This window comes from Arachis ipaensis, chromosome B05 (genome assembly GCF_000816755.2).
Source record: "Arachis ipaensis cultivar K30076 chromosome B05, Araip1.1, whole genome shotgun sequence".
In the NCBI taxonomy this organism is placed as follows: Eukaryota; Viridiplantae; Streptophyta; class Magnoliopsida; order Fabales; family Fabaceae; genus Arachis; species Arachis ipaensis.
The window spans coordinates 1,586,410-1,606,606 of record NC_029789.2 but is presented as its reverse complement, the minus strand read 5'-3'; positions in this window follow the sequence as shown (position 1 = coordinate 1,606,606).

Here is a 20,197-nt window from a genome sequence, read left to right as displayed (position 1 = left end):
GAAGGTATAAAGTTTATAAATAAAAAATATCATTTGGTTTACACATTTATAAGATTTTCATCTTCTCTTTTGTATTTGTAAGCTTCACACGCATTTAATTTCCGCCAATCGTGCTATACGTACGTTTTGATGGTAGATATTATTTTAATCTATTTCGTTAGATAATTAACTAGGATATTAGTCAACTATAATCAACTATTAGTTAGATTGTAAAAAAGTTCAGAAAACACTAATCTAACGTGTAATTTATTTCAAAAAATCAGTTTTACTATAACAGTAAAAAACAAAAACTATCTGCAACCCTAATCCCTTCACTTGCCTCTCCCCGGATTTTTCTCTCCCCTCCCCCCAAGCCCTTTTTTGCAACGCTTTCTTCCGCTGTGCATGTGCTTCCTTCCGTCGCATGTGCGCTTTTCTCCACCACACGCCCGCTCCCTTGTCCTTCTTTCGTGCACCTCTTTCTGATGTGGTCAGTCTCTTTGTCGTGTTTATCTTCCTTCACACATAACCATCGTCAACAGAACCTTGAGCATGCCGCGAAAGAATACAATTTCGAATGCTTTTTTAATGATTTTGAATGTTTTTTTTTAGAGCTTTTAGATGTTGATGATTGTTATATGTTTGATTTTTTGGATGTTTCTTGGTTTAAAAAAAGAAACATCCAAAATAAAAAAAAAAATAAACATCTAAAATATAATAAAAAATATAATGTATGACAAATAACAATTTTATCTAATTTGATTGGATTTGACCAGATTAATTCATTTGACTTAATCAATTTTGATTGATTTTTATTAAATTTGACCAAATTTAATCGAATTAATTACTTAACCAATTCAAATGATATCCCAATCCAAATTGATGATCATGTGATTGAATTTTCGGTCCGACTAATTGAACCGAATTTGTCAAATATCCTTGTAATACCTGAAATTCTTCTGTTGATATAAACTTTGAAGATACATATTAATTTTATTGTAGTAAAATATTAATTTTTATTTTAATTAATAGAATTTTGTTGTGAGTATAGTGTAAATCAATAAATAACTTTCAATCAAAGTTTAAAAGGTTCTCACAATGTAAATCAATAAAAATACCGAGAATATTAAATTTTAGGTTGTCTCTCAAAAAAATTATAATGAGATATACATATTATTGGCTATGAGAAATATTTGGGGTTGATAGCAATAAACACAAAATGTAAATAACAAGAAATTAAATGAACATGCAAGGAATTAAACTAAAAGCAATTAAAGCAGTGGTAAGAAAATTCAATTGTAAAAAGATCTTGGCAACGGTTGATGATTAAGGATCACTTTCCTTATTACTAACCACAACATGATAATTACAAAGAGTAAACCCACTTTGTCACCCCCAACATCAGAGAAAAGTCAAATGGACTTAACTAATCCTAATCCATAAGTCCTAGCCAACTCACTAATTAACTTAGTGAAAGACTAGCGTCAATGGAAACAAGACTAATTAAGATTTCTAAATTATCAAACAACTTGGATATTAGTAACTTAAGGTTACCAAAGTTACGACCCAAATCAAGAATACAAAAATTTACTTAAAAACTAGGAGAAGCATTTTATCACACACATGGTAGGCATAAAAAGAAAAGCATCATAAATTACATGAATTAATAAAATCTACAACTACTCAATGCAAGAAAACAATAATAACAACTCAAACAAGCATCAAGGAAACATAAAGCATCAAATTGAATTAAGAGAAATTAAAATTAACAAGGATTCATGAACATAACAACAAGAAAATAGATGAAATTAACAAGTAAAACTAAGAGAATTGAGATACAAGAACAATAAAAAGTAAGGAAAACTACATTAAAACAACAAAAAAACCTAAATCTAGGGAAAAAATAAATCTAAAACCCTAAATTCTAGAGAGAAGAGAGCGCTCTCTAGAATATGACCTAAAACATGTTACTAAACTATCCTAATTGCTCCTTCTTTATTCCTTCTTGAGTTTGGCTTGAAATACTTTAGAAATGAGCTGGATTGGGTCCAAAATACTCCAGAAATCGCGAGTCATGTGCTTCTTTAATGAGGCACGTTTTTTATATCTCGCATATGCGAGATTTTGGCTACGTACGCGGATAGTTTAACTCAATGTTCACTATAGACATATGCATATAATTATGAAGCCCTGGATGTTAGCTTTCTAATACAACTAAAACTGCCTCATTTGGAGCTCTGCAGCTCAAGTTATGACCAATTTAGTACTAAGAGGTCAGGGTTAACAGCTCTACACATCTTTCACTTCTTCATGAATTCTTCATTTTTGCATGCTTTTCCTTCTTCCTTCCAAGTCATCCTTGTCTTCTAAAACTTAAATCACTTAAACAAATACATCAAGGCATTGAATGAAATAAAGATGAATTAAATTCGATAATTTAAAGGCATAAAAAGCATTTTTTCACAATCAAATACAATTAGGAGAAATTCACAAAAGTATGCATTTTCATGAATAAATGCAAGATAAGTTGATAAAATCCACTCATTAATACAAGATAAACCATAAAATCGTAGTTTATCAACCTCCCCATACTTTAACAAAGCATGTCCTCATGCTAAACATCAAGAAAGATACAATAAAGGGGTATCGACATTTATTCAATGCAAGTAAACTATATATATGCAATCTATCTAAATGCATGCAACTATTCTACCTAATACTATCTAGTCATCTATATGTATCTACTTAGTCAAAATAAATCAATTTCCAAGAAAGCATGTAAACAATCAAGGGCTAAAAGTATTAACGACCAAGTCAAATCTACAATTGAATAGAGTCATAGAAAAGAATTTACAAACTTGCAAGATAAGAGATAATCATAAGTGAAAGCATAGAATTGAGCAATCGAACCCCTCATCGGATGTGTATACGCTCTAGCCGCTCAAGTGTATAGGGTTGATTCACTCAATTCCCTTCTAATCTTGCTTTCTAAGATTTGTTTTTTATCTAACAATCAATAATTATTCAATGTATGCATACAATTATCATGAGGGCTTTTCCAAAGGTTGTAACGGAGCTAGAGTAAAGGTAGGATTGTATATGGCTAAGTGATCTAGAATTTGAATCTTTGATTAACTTAAACTCTCACCAAACACATATAACACCCTATACAATTCTAATATAACACCTAGCTACCCAAAATTTTACTTTCCACAACTCATGCATTCTTTCTCAATTTACACCTCATATGCATTAATATTATTGAACTTCACATTGGGGTATTACTTGTTCCCTTTTTATTTTCTTTTCTTTTTTTCTTTTCAATAACATAATATATACAAAATTGATTAATGCATATGGATCACATTTAATGCATGAGTATGTACCCAATTTTCAAAATTTTTCAATAAACATGCAAAACACACTTTTATCAACTAATGTTCCCAAATTTTTTCACACTTATACATTACACACTCTCACTAGCCTATGCTAATCAAAGATCCAAATAAAGGACATTTATTGTTTTCCACTTAAAGCTAGTAATATGTTGGAATAGAACAAAAGGGAATTTCATTAGGCTCAAAATTGGCTAACAACGGTGGATAAAAGGGTAAAGGCTATATGGGTAAGTGAGCTATAATAAAATAACGGCCTCAATCACATAAATGCATATATACACTAAATAATAGACATAAAGAATCAAACAACTCAAAGATTACAATCATAAAAGGAGAATAACACACACAAGAATGAAATAGTGGTTAATATGATGTAACCACACATTAAGGCTCAAAACTTACACGGTTATGTGTTTTAGCTCAAAAATCATGTTCCACAATATATTTCAAGCAAGTTTCAATTAAAAGTTTTCACTCAAATCAATTGGGATGCCCTATAGATAAATTCCTTGAAAAATTTTATTATTTTGGCTAAGCTAATTTTATATAAGTATATTGAAAAGAAATATAATAAACTAAGAAAAAATGCAAATAGGGCTCTAATTCTCTAAAATATATATAAACCAAGAAAAATGCAACTAAGAATTTTAAAAGACCTAGCAATAGCAGAAAAAATGAAATATGAAAGTGTTTGGGATTGGGATTGGAATTTTTCACCCAAGATTCACCGATTGGTCAGACGACCTCCCCACACTTAAAAATTTACATGGTTCTCTGTGCATTCAATGATGAGCAAGGGATACAGAGACTTTACGGATTGTCATCTTCAACTGATGGATCATTCAGTTGCTATATGTTCTTTCTTCTGCTTCTCTTTTTGCTTAAGATGACTCATCCTGAAGAGATAGAAAATAAGATATAGTAAGATGAACAAATTTTAAGAGAAGGAAGCATATATTGTTCAAATGAGGTAATAATAATTACTAAAATGAAGTAAGTTAATAAGCGTGTGACATTAAAAAAATAGTGCAAGAATTCTAAGTTGCGCGCGGTTTAGAACTCACGCACCAGCACTTAAAAGCTGTGTCACAACTACACAAAGTACACATATACTCACTCATTTTAATGTGTCTAAGATTTTTCAAAGATAAATATTCAAGTCAAAGTAACAAGCAATCAATAAGAAGCATAAAAACTTAGGCAAATACCAAGTAATTGTGAAGCGGAAGGGGGGAAGGAAAATAGATTAGGTGTGTGAGTGAAATTACGAAACAAAATCACTAGAGATCACACACCAATCAATAACATCAATCAACATTAGTTACGTTGCCTATTTAACCAAAAAGTATGGACACATAGTTGCTATGTACTTAGAAAATGAAAAGAGGTTAGTTACAAAAGAGTTAATTGTCATGTACATAGCAAGTATAGTCCTTAGAACTTGAAAAGTTTTCAGAAAATTAAGAATAGGCAAGCTCACAACCCATCTTCATAAATAAAGTATTATGTTAAAATGAATAGTTTCGAGTATGTGTAGAGCACATAGTTAAACAAATAAGGGTCAACATATCATCAAAGCATAAGCATAAGCAATTGATGAGAGAACAAACAAAAATAACTCTAAAACAAAGTAGATTCAATCATCAATATTTCCAAACACTAATTTTTGCAAGATTGATTTGAAGAATGGAAGGTTCCACGCCTAATGTAACTCAAAACAAATAGGTATAAAGAAAATGAAGTAGATGAGTTACATAGGGCAAATTATATCAACTTGCAATAATAGGTAAACAAAACTTCAATTATGTAAAATGCACAAGTTTTGGTCAATTGAAAATCAATTCAACTCCACTCAATGAAAACAAGAAAAACAGGGCGAAAATAAGCATTGAATTCAAAACAAATTGGCCAGAATGTTCAATGAAGGCCTTTTTTGAGGCAATTTTGCTTTCCATGTGGTGTGCAAGGTCACATTGATACAGAATATCGTCAATAAAGACTGTGCAACACTGAGGATTTTTACCAAAATCTCATTACCAACCAACAAGAAACAACATTGCTTCAAAATCAGCAAGCATATGCACACAATCAAACAATTAACCAATTCAGCATCAATATCACAGTAAAATCAGCAAGATAGACTAATAATCCAACACTTTTCACCTATTCTAACATATACTAATAACCTAATCTACTAAAGCAGAAAATTAAACTAATTAACCAACTAACTAACTAATGGAGATGGTCGATCGTGGTTGGAAGGTGGCCAACAATGGAGGTTGGGTGAGAGGAGGGGACGTTGGGGAAGGTTATGGTGGAAGGTTGAGAGGGAAGAAGGGAAGAAGAAGGAAAGAAAAGGAAGAAGAAAAGAAAAGAAGAAGAGGGAAAACAGTGCTAAGGGGGTGTTAGGGTTTTTTCTAACCCTACCTACCCCCATTTTCAATTTTTTTTGGAAAAATATATACGCATACGCGAGTTCACATACGCGATGCAGGAGATGCTCACTGCCTCCTCACTTCCTGTACTTAGCAAAGGGATGCGTACACGATATCGCGATTTTGCGTACGCAAGTAGGAACGTGACACAAGTTGAGGGTGATGTGAGGAGGTTTCGCATACGTAAGCAGAAGGCCACGTACGCTAAATTGAAAAACGCCCAAAACTCTAGTGTTTTCAACCAAATTCATCAAAGATAATCTAAACTATGTACATCCTATAACCAGAATTTCAAAATGCAACAAAATTAGACAAAATGAACTAAGCACAAGGAAGATAATCAGAAGATCATACCGTGGTGGGGTGTCTCCCACCTAATACTTTCTTTAACGTCCTTAAGTTGGACATTTTGGTGAGCTCTTTGTCATGGTGGCTTATGCTTGAATTTATCCTGAAACTTCCACCAATGCTTGGACTTCCAATATGCTCCAGAATCTCCATTTAAGTGCACTAAGCTTTGATGAAGTTGTGAACAATTTAGGAGCTCCCAAAATTGATCTTCTTGTATGTCAGGATCCCAAATCTTATTTTTATACCCGTCTTCTAGTTGATCATCATGATTCCATACGAGTGAGAAACACACAGAATTCTCGTTTAAACACCAAATCATCCTCTTAGACCTATTCAATTTAACATTCCTCCAACTATGGGACCTAAGCCTTGAGGGTTCAACCTTAATGAGCCTAGCATTATTTTGCCAACCACTACACAACTCTCTCTTACTCTTCAATCCACAAAGAACTCTAAGTTGACCATACGTTTCAAGCAAACCATATTCAAGTGGGACAATAAAGCTAAGAGATATGAATTTTACCCACCCAATGATATGATGGATGGTTGCTTAGTGAGAGAGGCTCCAATTGGTTTTGGTAAGGTGATTGCAACTCCCTTGTACTTCTCTTTGATTACATCCACCTCTTGGCAAGCGTCTTCCATTCCCACTTCTCGATAAGGTTCGTCATATTCGATTACTTCCTCACCAACTTCTTCTAACTCTTCTCCATCACTCAAGTCATAACTCGAAGGTAATGTAAAATCCAGCTCAACATCAACCTCGAATTCAATGGAAGAAGGTTCATCAAACTCAAAGAGATCATTAGTTGGTGTGAAATTGTCTTCAATAATAGAACTTGCCTCTTTCTCAACTTCTTTTGATTCTTCCTCATCACTTGAATCTTGTCTTGGAGGGTACTCGTTATCCTCCTCGACATCCATTTCAAACTCAATGGAAGAAGACTTGACAACTTCCACAAAATCGTCAACATTACTAATTGGTGTGGAAGTGGCCTCAACTCTAGAATTCACCTCTTGCTCAACTTCTCCCAAAGCTTCCACCATTTCTTCATCTTCAATGCATTCCACTTCCTCCACTTATTGCAATACATATGTCCACTCTTTGTTCTCCAATTGAGATTCTAAAATCTCTTTCATACCCCGCTCTTCAATTGATTCTCTTCGTTCGTCAACGGGAGTGCTTTGATTGCATGAACGTGTGGAGATCAATTAGGTTAAAGCCTCGCCAAAAGTAGCCATGGTAGCGTTGGATCTCTCGATTGACTCTTGCCTCTCCTTTCTTACCTCCATTTGCTCTTGAAGAAAGGAATAGAGAGCATCGTCTATGGAGGATTGTGGTGGAAAGGAAGTTTCATCATTTGGAAGAAGATTTTCATATATGGGAGGTGGTTTATAATGGTGAGAATATTAAAGTGGTGTATATATTTGTAGTTCTTGGGAATATTGGTGTAAGATTGATGGTGGTTCAAAGGGTGCTCATTCATAGTGGTCACAAGGATAGTTGTATGGTGGGTATGGATTAGGACTACAAGGAGGTGTTTAGTCATAGGATGGGACTTGTGAGTATGGTTGAGGGCTATGTTGAGGAGTTGGTTCATATTAGCATGCATTATGGGGTGGATTGTAACCATAAGAGACCGGAAGAGGTTGTTGCCAAAAAGGTTGTTTATAAGCATGTGGCTCCTCCTTCAATTGATTCCACGATCCATGATGCGATTCGTCATTGAAGTTTTCATTTCCTACAACATAGTTGTAACCAAACTTATAGCCAAAAGGATGAGAATTTATGGTATAAAGAGAAAATAAAACAAAGCTAACAAGAAACAAAGAAAAACAAATTCCTAAAACTAGCAAACAAACTAAAAGCAAACTATTCACAATATGAACACATTAACAATAATCAATAACAAGCACACATTGCAAGTCTTCGGCAACGGTGCCAAAAATTTGACAAAGAGCTAATCGTCTGTTTAGAATTTCTCAATAGAATTCCGTTGCAAGCATAGTCTAAACCAACAAACAACTCTCAATCAAAGTTTAAAAGGTTGTCACAATGCAAACCAATAAAAATACCGAGAGTATTAGATCTCGGGTCGTCTCTCAAAGAAATTGCAGTGAGGTGTACGTATCATTGGCTCTGAGAAATATCGGGGGTTGATAGCAGTAAACACGAAATGTAAATAGTAAGAAATTAAATGAGCATGCAAGGTATTAAAATAAAAGCAATTAAAGCAATGGAAAGAAAATTCAATTGTAAAAAGATATTAGCAAGGGTTGATGGCTAAGGATCACTTTTCTTGTTACTAACCACAACATAGTAATTACAAAGAGCAAACCCATTTCTCATCCTCAACATTGGAGGAAAGTCAAATGGGCTTAACTAATCCTAATTCATAAGTCCTTGCAAACTTACTAATTAACTTAGTGAAAGACTAGCATCAATGGAAACAAGACTAATTAAGATCTCTAAATTATCAAGCAACTTGGATATTAGTAACTCAAGGTCACCCAAGTTACTAACCCAAACCAAGAATACAAAAATTTACTCAAAAACTAAGAGAAGCATTTTATCAAATACATGGTAGGCATAAAAAGAAAATCATCATAAATTGTATGAATTAATAAAATCTACAACTACTCAATGCAAGAAAACAATAATAACAACTCAAACAAGCATCAAGGAAATATAAAACATCAAAATGCATTAAGAGAAATTGAAATTAACAAGGGTTTATGAACATAAAAGCAACAAAATAGATAAAATTAACAAGTAAAACTAAGAGAATTGAGATACAAGAACAATAAAAAGTAAGAAAAACTAGATTAAAACAACATCAAAAACTAAATCTAGGGAGAAAACTAAATCTAAAACCCTAAATTTTAGAGAAAAGAGAGAGCTTCTCTCTCTAGAATATGACCTAAAATATGTTACTAAACTATTCTAATTGCTCCTCCTTTGTTCCTTCTTGAGTTTGGCTTGAAATACTTCAGAAATGAGTTGGATTGGGTCCAAAATACTCCAGAAATCGCAAGTCACGTGCTTCTTTAATGAGACACGTTTTTTATATCTCGCTTACGTGAGATTTTGGCTGCGTACATGAATAGCTTAACTCAACATTCACTATATAGATATGCATATGATTTTGAAGTCCTGAATGTTAGCTTTCTAATGCAACTGGAACCGCCTCATTTGGAGCTCTACAGTTCAAGTTATGATCAATTTAGTACTAAGAGGTCAGGGTTGACAGCTCTACATATTATTCACTTCATGAATTTTCCATTTTTGCATGCTTTTCCTTCTTCTTTCCAAGTCATCCTTGTCTTCTAAAATTTAAATCACTTAAACAAACACATTAAGATATCGAATGGAATAAAGATGAATTAAATTCGACAATTTAAAAGCATAAAAAGTATGTTTTTCACAATCAAATACAATTAGGAGAAATTCACAAAAGCATGCATTTTTCATGAATAAATGTAAAATAAATTGATAAAATTCACTCATTTTAATACAAGATAAATTATAAAATTGTAGTTTATCAGTTGTATAGCATATATTAATTGAATACTATTTTATTTTTTATGAAATAAAAACAAACATAGATAGAAAAATGAAGGCATGATTTTTGAAATACTGTCAGCAAAAATGAAAAAAGAGAGAGAAAGAGAGAAGAGAAAAAGTCATTGTTACTCCATTTCCTTGAGTGACCCCTTCTGTGTAGAGTATGTCTCTTTCGGAAGGTTCGTATTCATTACTAGATATCTCTAGTTCTCTACAGCCTGTAAGAAACAAGAACATTATTATCTAGCTGTGTCTGAATATCATTTATTTTTCTAAAGTGGTAAACGCAAAATAACAACTTTATGCAAATAAGTGAATAATTCTTTTACATATCCAGTAAACAACTAAGAGCCTCACAAAAGAAGGGAAAAAGGACAACGAAAATAAGTCACCATAATGAAAGAGTTCATAAATTTATAAACGTTTTTTATTTTATGGGAACAATATTTTGTGTCATCGGAATGGTCAAGAGATAAGTTAATTTATCCATTTTTCAATGTTCAAGTTTTAGAAATGAAAATAGTCGCGATTTCTACTTCCTCACACCAGATTAGACAAATACTATAGTGACAAGGAAGAATTAGGGGTCAATATTTTTAATAAAAAAATATATAAAAAATTAGTTAGCTTAGTGTTAACTTAAATAATAAAAAAACCTAGTATTTGCTTTCTAAAAATAAATCTATATTACGAGAATACTATTTCAGCTTTGCCCATGCCTGAAATATCCCTAGGACTTGTTTCATTATTATTATTTAAAATCCCTAGTACCAAAAAACACGGATTGTAAGTTGTAACCTCAAATTTCTATTGAGCATTGTAGCACGTGGTGAATGGTGATGAAGAATTCTGGCAAATTTATGACTGACTTGTCATGTGTGTAACACGTGCCAGTCCCCAGCATGCCTGTCCGGCTGTCCTTTCCATATGATTCCTCTTTTCTGAGACTTTACCATGTCCATGTGACATTAAATGTGCCATCATGAAATGATGTAGTAACTTGAAGAAACTTTACGACACCAATGTGTTTATTTTCATTTGGTAGTTCCCACCCACTTACCTGATACCTCTTGTTTATTTTCATTTGGTAGTTCCACCCACTTATCTGACGCCTCTTATGTGTAGACTCATCTTGTCAATTAATGCACCAATTGCTAACTCAAGTAAATGCTCTTGGATCTTCTACATTGTATACCACTAATTTAGATTGCAACTTATTTTCGTTTATCTTATCATATCTCCGAGAGGTAAATACTAATTTAATATTTAAAAGATTCAGACGTTGAAAAAATAGTACTTAAAAGATATTATTGATAAAAAGATCTTTATAAGAAATTAATTTTGATAAAAATGACCAATCGTCGATAAAGTTACCTAGAATTAAAGTTAAATACCGTGTCATTTAACAATGATCAAAATTACAAAAGTTATCCATACTTTTAATTTTGGGTAAAATATATTTTTTGTCTCTAAAATTTACTAAAAGTTTTGAAATTACTCCTAAGTTTTAATTTTATCTCAAAAATTTTTTATTTGCATCAATTCTACCTCTGAGCGTTAACAACGTTCAAATCACTAACAATGTTAGTGACATGGCAAAAAAGGAGTTCTGATGTGGCAACTAGTATCTGAGTCATATTTAAAATATTTTTTATTTTTTTGTTTAAAAATTTATATTACAAAAATTAAATGAATAAAAATCTCAACCTAAACCCTAAAATTTACTTCTTCATCTTTATCTTCATTTTCTTCACTCTCTGTAAAAATAAGAAAGAAACTCTAACTAATAGCTTTCCAAAGGTTCTACATCATCACAAAAAAGCAGTAGGCGACACGAACGCTTACATGCAACTATGGTGAATTCTTTGTACTGAGATAGTCGAAGAGATCAGAAAATTCCGGCCAGAAATTTTAGGGCTGTGTATACTTTGATGTAAGTTTCAGTGCTTTTAATTTGTTTTGATGTCTTTATGGGTTTCTTCAAGTATTTTTTTTTATGTTGTAGATTGGGAAGGAGTGCACTTTCTTTGCCTTGGACAGATAGAGTTGTAGAAACACAAGAGGTTGAGGTTGTAAGATTGAAGATGAGGATTTTCACCTTGAAGGCTAAATTAGCTTATGCTAAATACAAACTGTTGGTGGTTGTTATCTTTGGTGTTGCGGGTTGGTTTATGGTAATTTTAATGTTTTATTCGTGGGTGAAGAATGGAACCCATTTGAGATTAGAATATTGATGCACCTAAGACTGCTAAAATTAGTAGAAGTGAGAGTAGGTGGCTATTTGTAATCAGTTCCAAAAGTGTACTCAACTGCAAAAACTTGTTAATGTAGTTGTCCTTGAAGTTTAATTTGTATTTCAAAAATACCCCTGAAAGAATTAAAATAGTTTGGGTTTAAAATTGGCATTAAGACCTTGTTGTCACAAATTATCTTACCTAATACAGACAAATTTAAGTAATGAGAGACAATTTTAGTAGTGCACTAATAAAATATTGTATAAAAATATCCATCACATTAGCCATTATCAAAATAACATAAGTATTAATCAAGATCATCTCTAATTAACATAAGTCATAACCAAAGTGAGAACTAAATAACATAAGTCATTAACAAAATAATTCAGTAACAAAGGAAGAGTTGGTCCCACATAGTTTAATACGAAATGCCAATATTTTTCATTCTTTCAAAAGAATCACCAAATATAATAGGTGACACAACTAAAATCCAGTGAGAGCACTTTGAGTCTGACTCCCTTGTGATGAAGGTTGTCCTTGTGCACTTGAAGTTGAGTTGCTCCTAAGCATTCTAGTTGGCCTTGGTGGCTGGATTTTTTGTGTCCTTTTGGTTGGGTGTTAAGCCTTGCTGCAACATTGACCAAACAGATCCAACATTACCAGCAGTGTTATTCTGGGCTGGCAATGTTGTAACGGTTGCAACAGTTCCAGTATTGTTGTGTTGGGTTGGCGATGCTGAGGATGTTGTAACAGTTCTAGCATTGTTGTTTTGGGATGGCGATGCTGAGGATGTGGCAACAGTTGTTTCCTATTATGGACATTAACAAAAAAACATCCACAGTTACAATTAATATGAGATAAACAACACACAAAATAGTGCTAAATTTAGAACCATAATTAATGGATAAGTACTCACACTTGGCTTTCTAAGAGAGCAGTCTCGCTAGTTATGGCCCAATTTTAGACAACGAGAACATTTTTGTTGTAATCCGAGCCTAGATGTGCTTGGGTCCTGTGGTTCTCCACCCTCACCTCTTGCTCTTTTCTTCTTGGGCCTCCCAATTGGCACTCTGTGTGATGGAGGCATCACATCTGGATGAAAAATTCTCTCCTACATAGTGTGTCCATTACAAGGGTTAATCATGCATGGAAGTATAACAAGCCACATAAGCAACTTTAGTGTAATAGCTTGCAACATATTTTTGAATATCCTCTTTAGCACAATTAATTGCACTAATTGCATGTGGACAAGGTAAACCAATCATCTGAAATATTCTACAAGTACATTCTTTCTTCAGAAGGTCTACTACAAATTTGTCTCTGCATTTTGTGACTTCAAACCTTGAAATTTCGGCAGCTACCGGAAACCACCACCTAGAAGCATCTATTTCCTTTTGTAAATTAAGCTTAATCCTAGGAAGAATATCATCCTTATACTTCTCAATTAATGCCCTATTTTCAGCCTATCTATTCAACAAATAAACTCTAATATCTTCTACCATTGTCAACATTAGTTTTTTCCTTGATTCAATAATTGTTGAGTTGAAGCTTTCACACATATTATTGACAAGAGTGTCACACTTGGGATAGAATTCAAACCTTGATCTAGTTCAATACTTTGGCCGAATTCCAATCAAGTGTCGATAGGCACCCTTACTAACGGCTCGGCTATCCATCAACTCATTCTCCCATGCTGCTAGATATGTAAATTTTGCAGCTCTCCACATCCTTTTCTTAAGGTTCAGCCCTGAAATTTTTTTTTTTGAAGTTAGCATAAAAGTGTCTCACACAGAATCTGTGATCAACACCTGGAAGTACTTCATCAAAGTTGGCACCAAGCCCTGCATATACAAGGTGCAGAATTTTAACTACACATTAATATATAGTGCAGAATTTTTAATTCACAGCAATACAAGGTGCAGAAAATTAACTACACATCAATATATAGTGCAAAAATTTAAATTCACAGTAATATATAGTGTAGAAATTTTAAATGCACTAAAATACAAGTTATTAGATTACCTTTTGTTGGCCAGACATGAACTTGCTTCGTAATAATTTATCCTCTCCTATGTCATTAATTAAGTTTGAGAGGAACCACTTCCGTGAATCTTTTGTCTTAGCCTCCACGACTGCATATGCGATCGGTAGCAACTAGTCATTCGAATCCCACCCTATGGCAACCAATAGCCATGCTCCATATGGTGTCTTCAAAAAATAGCCATCAATCCCTATCATGGGACTATACTTCATGAAACCTTTCTTGCAAGCCTTTAAACAAATGTAAATCCTATAAAATCGTGGACTTAAGTCCATTAATGTATCATGGTGCTCAATTTGGGCTGCTAGAGGTAATTGGACTTGCGGTTTCACAGATGAACCATGATTGGTCTGCAGAAACTCATGGCAATAGTCATAAAGTCTTCTATACTGCTCTCTAAAAGTTCTATTAATGTCAACCAGTGCAATCTGCTTAGCTCGAAATGCCTTTGCTCTTAAAATCTGCACATTCCACTTATTAAGAGTCCTACTTTGTATAGTGCTCAGCTTCAATTTCAGATTCTCTTCCACCTTCCTCCTGAAAGCCTTCGCCAGCCACTTCGACTTTATCACTTTTATGTCAAATGCAGTGTTACTAGAATAATGATCATTAACAGTTCTTAGCTGTCAACTATCTTCATTGGCCATCTTCACTGCATATGCAAACCATTCACACCCATCTCCACACTTAGCCCTCACCCGGACATTGTCCACTATTGAAAATTTTATATTTCTCCCTGTGTGAACAACATATGATGTCACAGCTTCCTTGAACTCCTCTCTTGTTGCATAGAGAGTTCCAGCTTCCCACTTATAATTGCTCATATCCTTCAACTCTTTGTGAACGGGAAATTTCTTCGTGTTGCCTTCATCATCCTCACTTGATATCTCCTCTAACTCATCCCTGTTCAATCCTTCATCATCGCTTAAACAAGAGCTCGTTCTCTTTACAACATCCACCTTTTGAGTTTTCTTTAATTTCTCGACGGCAGTCTTACTTTTCTTAGACTTTCTCATGTCTTGTTGCATCTCTCCAAGAGTTATATCAACATCAAATAGCCCATCATTTTCACAATAATCATCTTCAATATCACTAAAATGAATATCAAAATCAGCCTCATAATCCAGGTCATCAGTGTCATCCTTTTCTTCACTATTCTCCCTATCAACAACATTCTGAACCACTCTTTCAACATTTAAATGGACATCCACTATTCCCTAATTTTGGGCCTCCACTTTAATATTTTGGCCTCTCTAATGTTACTTGGCCCACTATCAGCATCCACACACTCTTTATCAACAACCTTGCTCCCACCCCCAACATCTAAATAACCAATGTCATAACAGAAATCATCAGGGACTGAAGTCTTATGCACTACATACAAGTCAACCACCTTTTTTCAACTCCTATATTTGCCATTTCGATTGCTTCTTTATCACCTCTCAAGAACTTTAACCCTTCTAATCCTAACTCAACATCTTTATACCACAGTATCCCAATGTTCTCAGGAATGTACCCAAGTTTTTCTACCATATCATAAGCCTCCATAACACTCCATCTATCTCTGTCACACTAATCAAATATTGTCACCTCACCATCAATATACTCAATTTGACCGTTGTCACTACAAACCTACCCCTGTGATGAACCCTAACACTGAAATCATCCATCATGCCATTATAAAAAAATTTCCAAAACAAAAAATAGAGTAACTAATCATTCAAAAATATAGAGCACGTAAACATGATATTTTTCACAAAATCAGAATAGAAACCCCTCAATCCCTCACTCCAATATAACCCTACAGCAATCAAGAGTGATAAAAAAAGCCTAAACCCTAACCATTCAAACAATGCAGCCTCAAAATTAAATGGTGGTCTACCTCGTCAGAAACCTTGTTTAGAACGGCGCTACCTCAACCTCTCCCAATGGCTGCCTCGTCGGCGATCGGTGGCTGCGTAGGTGTCTCCCTCCTCTTACAATCGGCGTTCTGCTCCTCGCCAGCATTCTGTTCCTCGCAATCATCGAAGAATGCACAGCTTCACATTTACTCCCTCGTCGATGACTGAACCCTATCCCAGAATCCTCACTCGGCATCGACGACGTCGCCACTTGCGTCGTTCTGCACATCGCTGCAGTGGGATGAAGAGAATGGCGCGACATGTGACCACCCTCTAAGTCGGTTCTTGTTCGTGTGATTGTTTCTCTGGCTTTGTTTCTTCGTGGCAAAGGGAAAACAAATGGGAAGACATTTGAAAAAGGGAAGACACTTGGGTTACTCACACAAGGATATTTTGGGGATTTCACTTTCCTTGCCACATCAGACACTCCATTTTACGACATCATTAACAACTGTTACTGATTTGAATGACATTAACTTAAAGGGTAGAATTGATGCAAATTGAAAACTTCTGGGATAAAATTGAAACAAATTGAAACTTAGGGGTAATTTTGAAACTTTTAGTAAACTTCAGAGACAAAAAGTATACTTTACCCTTTAATTTTTATAATTTTAAAAACATCTCAATTTCAATTTTCTAAAAACCCTAATCCCCTTTTTTTTTTCTGAAACTCTCGTCTCTTCCTTTTTTTCATTATCATCCACCAATGTTTCCTTCTTCTTCCCCCATAAACTCCTCCTCATTTTCGTTCGCCTCCGTCTCTACCTTCCTCCTCCTTCTTCCATTGACTAACCTCCAGCTCTGCCTCACTTTAACAGTGTCACCTTCCTCCTTCCTCCTTCTTCTCTCTCTTCTTAAAATAGGTAGGTACAAGAATGCATAAGAACTCTGGTGGATTCCAAACAACAAAGCTGTTGTTGGTGGGGATGTTCCAAGAAACGATATCATTAGTGAAGGAATCGTCAACCATGTCATACGTCTTCAATAAGAACGTTGCTGGTCCACCTCCTGCTCCTCCTTTGGTCTTCAAAAACCCTACTTGATGAATAAGAACCAACACCAAAGTTGTGAAGAGAAAGGAAAAAGGCATATTCAAGGTATGAATGATGATTAGTGGTAGCAAAACCAAGAAAATAAGGTGAAGAAGGATTTTTCCTTGTAGTGTTGTTAGAAAATGGGACAGTAACAGTAGCAGTAGAGGCAAAAAAAGGATGAGAATCATGTCGCGCCCTCTTAAATAGATTGTGTCCATTGTTGTTGTTCGTGGTGTGAAATTCCACAGGCTTTCTTGAACGGGGACAACCTGAGCATATGGCATTCACAATACTTGTGATTAGGAGCAACATCTCTTGAACATCTCCATTTCTTACCATCTGTTCTCCTACACCTATTTGGTTCTGCATCATTATTGTTACTGCTTGATAGCCTCAGATTGAAACCACATGCTTCCACTGCTTTAACAAATAGTAGAATAGAATAGAATTAGAATACATAAACAAAACAAAGAAAGCAACAACACATGATTTTTTGAGTGTCAAAATGAAATAAGCATACAAGGGGAATTAGGTTTCTAAAATTATAAAAATTAAAAGTATGAGTAACTTTTGTAATTATGATAATTGTTAATTGACACGTCAGCATTTAACCATAAGTCCAGGTAACTCAATTGACGGCCGGTCATTTTTGTCAAAATTAATCTTTTTTTAGGGGTCTTTTTATCAGTAAAATCTTTCAGGTACCATTTGTCAATATTTGAATATTTTGAGTACCAAATTAGTATTTACCTCTATATCTAAATTTCATTATTAGAGATCAGTTGAATAAGTTCAATCCAATCTTTTGAAAAATTGGATGAGTTGGTTAAAATTTCCCGACAAAATGAATTCCAAGTTTCCAACTGCTACCCAAATGGTAAGTTCAATCATCCATTATATGATCATCGCCGTCCCATGAAAAATTTTTTTTTTTTTCAAAACTTCGAAGCTGATATGCATTAAATGCAACTATGCCCCCACCAAAAAGTTATTGTTACGGTTCTGGGCAAGAATAGTTATTCCTAAATGCCGATTAAATGAATATATTATGTTATGAACTTAGTAAAGTCTAACAGAAAAATAATCAAAAGGCATAAAAGGTCATAAACTTAGTACGTTGCCAAATAATGGCATTATAGGCAGTAAACATCTAAATGATTACATCAAAAAGATGATATAAGGGAAAAATGAGAATACAATAGGTACACATTATTTTCTAACTATCACCTAAAAGTACTACTGACTTAAACATCGGAGTGTTTTTGCAGGTTGTCCTACATAATGCAAATTAGGATTCCTATAACTCATCAGTTCGAAAACTCTATATCAAGTATGAACATTTGATGTCATCTGTGCGATCCTAGGCAGTTAGCACCATAGCTAATCGTGAAGTCAAATCAATTATTCACCCAATAACACCTTATGAGAAAAAGCAAGATGGTGATGATAGACACGAGACTGACCTCACCCCTGATCCCAAGGAGAGGGAAAGTCAGAATCAAAGCCCCCTGGATTTGGTCGCCAAGAAGGTCAAAACACTGGGGGTCGGCACTTCGTGGATCTTGGAGAGGATTATGTCCATGCTATGCAAGAAATGCATCATCGTGTGCAAGAATTAGAATGCCAACTTGCTGAGCGATCGCAATCGTGGTAATCCCAATTTCGAAGTTGTACAACAAGAGGTCGACATGATAGTTGTGATAGAAGGACCCTGGAACAAGGCCATAGATGGCGTCAGGAAGATGACCATCGTCGTTCTCACCCCGAAATAATAGGAGGGAGTCTCTCCGACGTAATAAAGGACATCGTGATCTAGAAAGGAGATCAAGAGCTGAATCCCATTCGGCCCCTCTAAAAGGAGGAGAACACCTAAAGGGAATCCAAGTCCTACAAGTTTGGATGCCGAAACACTTTGACCAAACCAACAAATATGAAGTATGAGGGATTTCGGATTCTCAGGAGCATGTTGATTCCTTTGAAGCAAGAATGAATCTAGAAGGATTTAGAAGATGCTATTCGATGCAACACTTTTCCGGTAACATTATCGGGACCAACAATGGCACGGTTTAACTTCCTGCCCTCCGGAATCATCTTTTCTTTTACTGAAATCAAGTCAAAATTTCTTGCACATTTCACCACTACCAGAAGAACTCAAGCGAAGCATCCGATCTCGTTGCTTGGTGTCGAACAAAGAGTTGGGAAAGCATATGAGATTATTTGGATCGTTTCAATAAAGCGTTGCTAGAAGTTAACACACAAACTCCCAAGGTTGTATGTTTATGTCTTATCACAAGATTATTGGAAGGCAATTTCAGGCGATACTTGACCTCCAAGAATGTCAAGTCTATAGAGGAAATCCACCAAATCACCTTGGAGTATATGCAAGATGAAGATGTCTTAAAGGTGGTGTCTACTAAAAGAAAGAATCCTACTCTGTCACCTAATAAGACCAGTAGTTCGGGACAATCATCTACGCCGAAGGCTACAACACCACGAGTTGAAAAGTTCACCAATACCCTTTTGGTATTTCGTTGACTAAGGTTTATCAACAAGTGCAGAGGGATGTTCTACCTAAGGCAAGACAGATCCAACCAAACATAAGTCTTATGGTCACCAAACTAAAGATTGTATAGATTTAAAGGATGCGTTAAAACAAATAGTTTAAGATGGAAAACTACTAAAGTTTGTTCAACATATGAGGCCACCCAGAAGATATGATGACAATGAAGACCGGAAAACAAAAAGCTCCAGAAACACCCGATTTGCCGAGCTCCAAGATGATATTGCTTCAAATCGTGATACATGTGGTTGTGGGAAAGACATGCCAGTCCCCAGTACGCCTGTCCTTTCCATATGGTTCCTCTTTCATGAGACTTTACCATGTCCATGTGACATTAAATGTGTCATCACGAAATGATGTAGTGTGTGTTTAGATTAACGTTTACAAATAGAGGTTTATATAAAATTGATTTTGATCAAAAAGTGAGTTAGTATAACATGATTTATGTTTGGTAATTTTTATTCAAAATGAATTATAATAAACTAAATATTATTTGTGTTACATTATTCAAAATTACTTTTAGATGAAAAATTTTAGAAAAGGATATTTTATGTTTGGTATTCAAAATGAATTATAATAAACTAAATATTATTTGTGTTACATTATTCAAAATTACTTTTAGATGAAAAATTTTAGAAAATAGAAAAGATTTAAATAATTATTTTATGTTATCTTATAATTTTATTTTAAATATTTAGA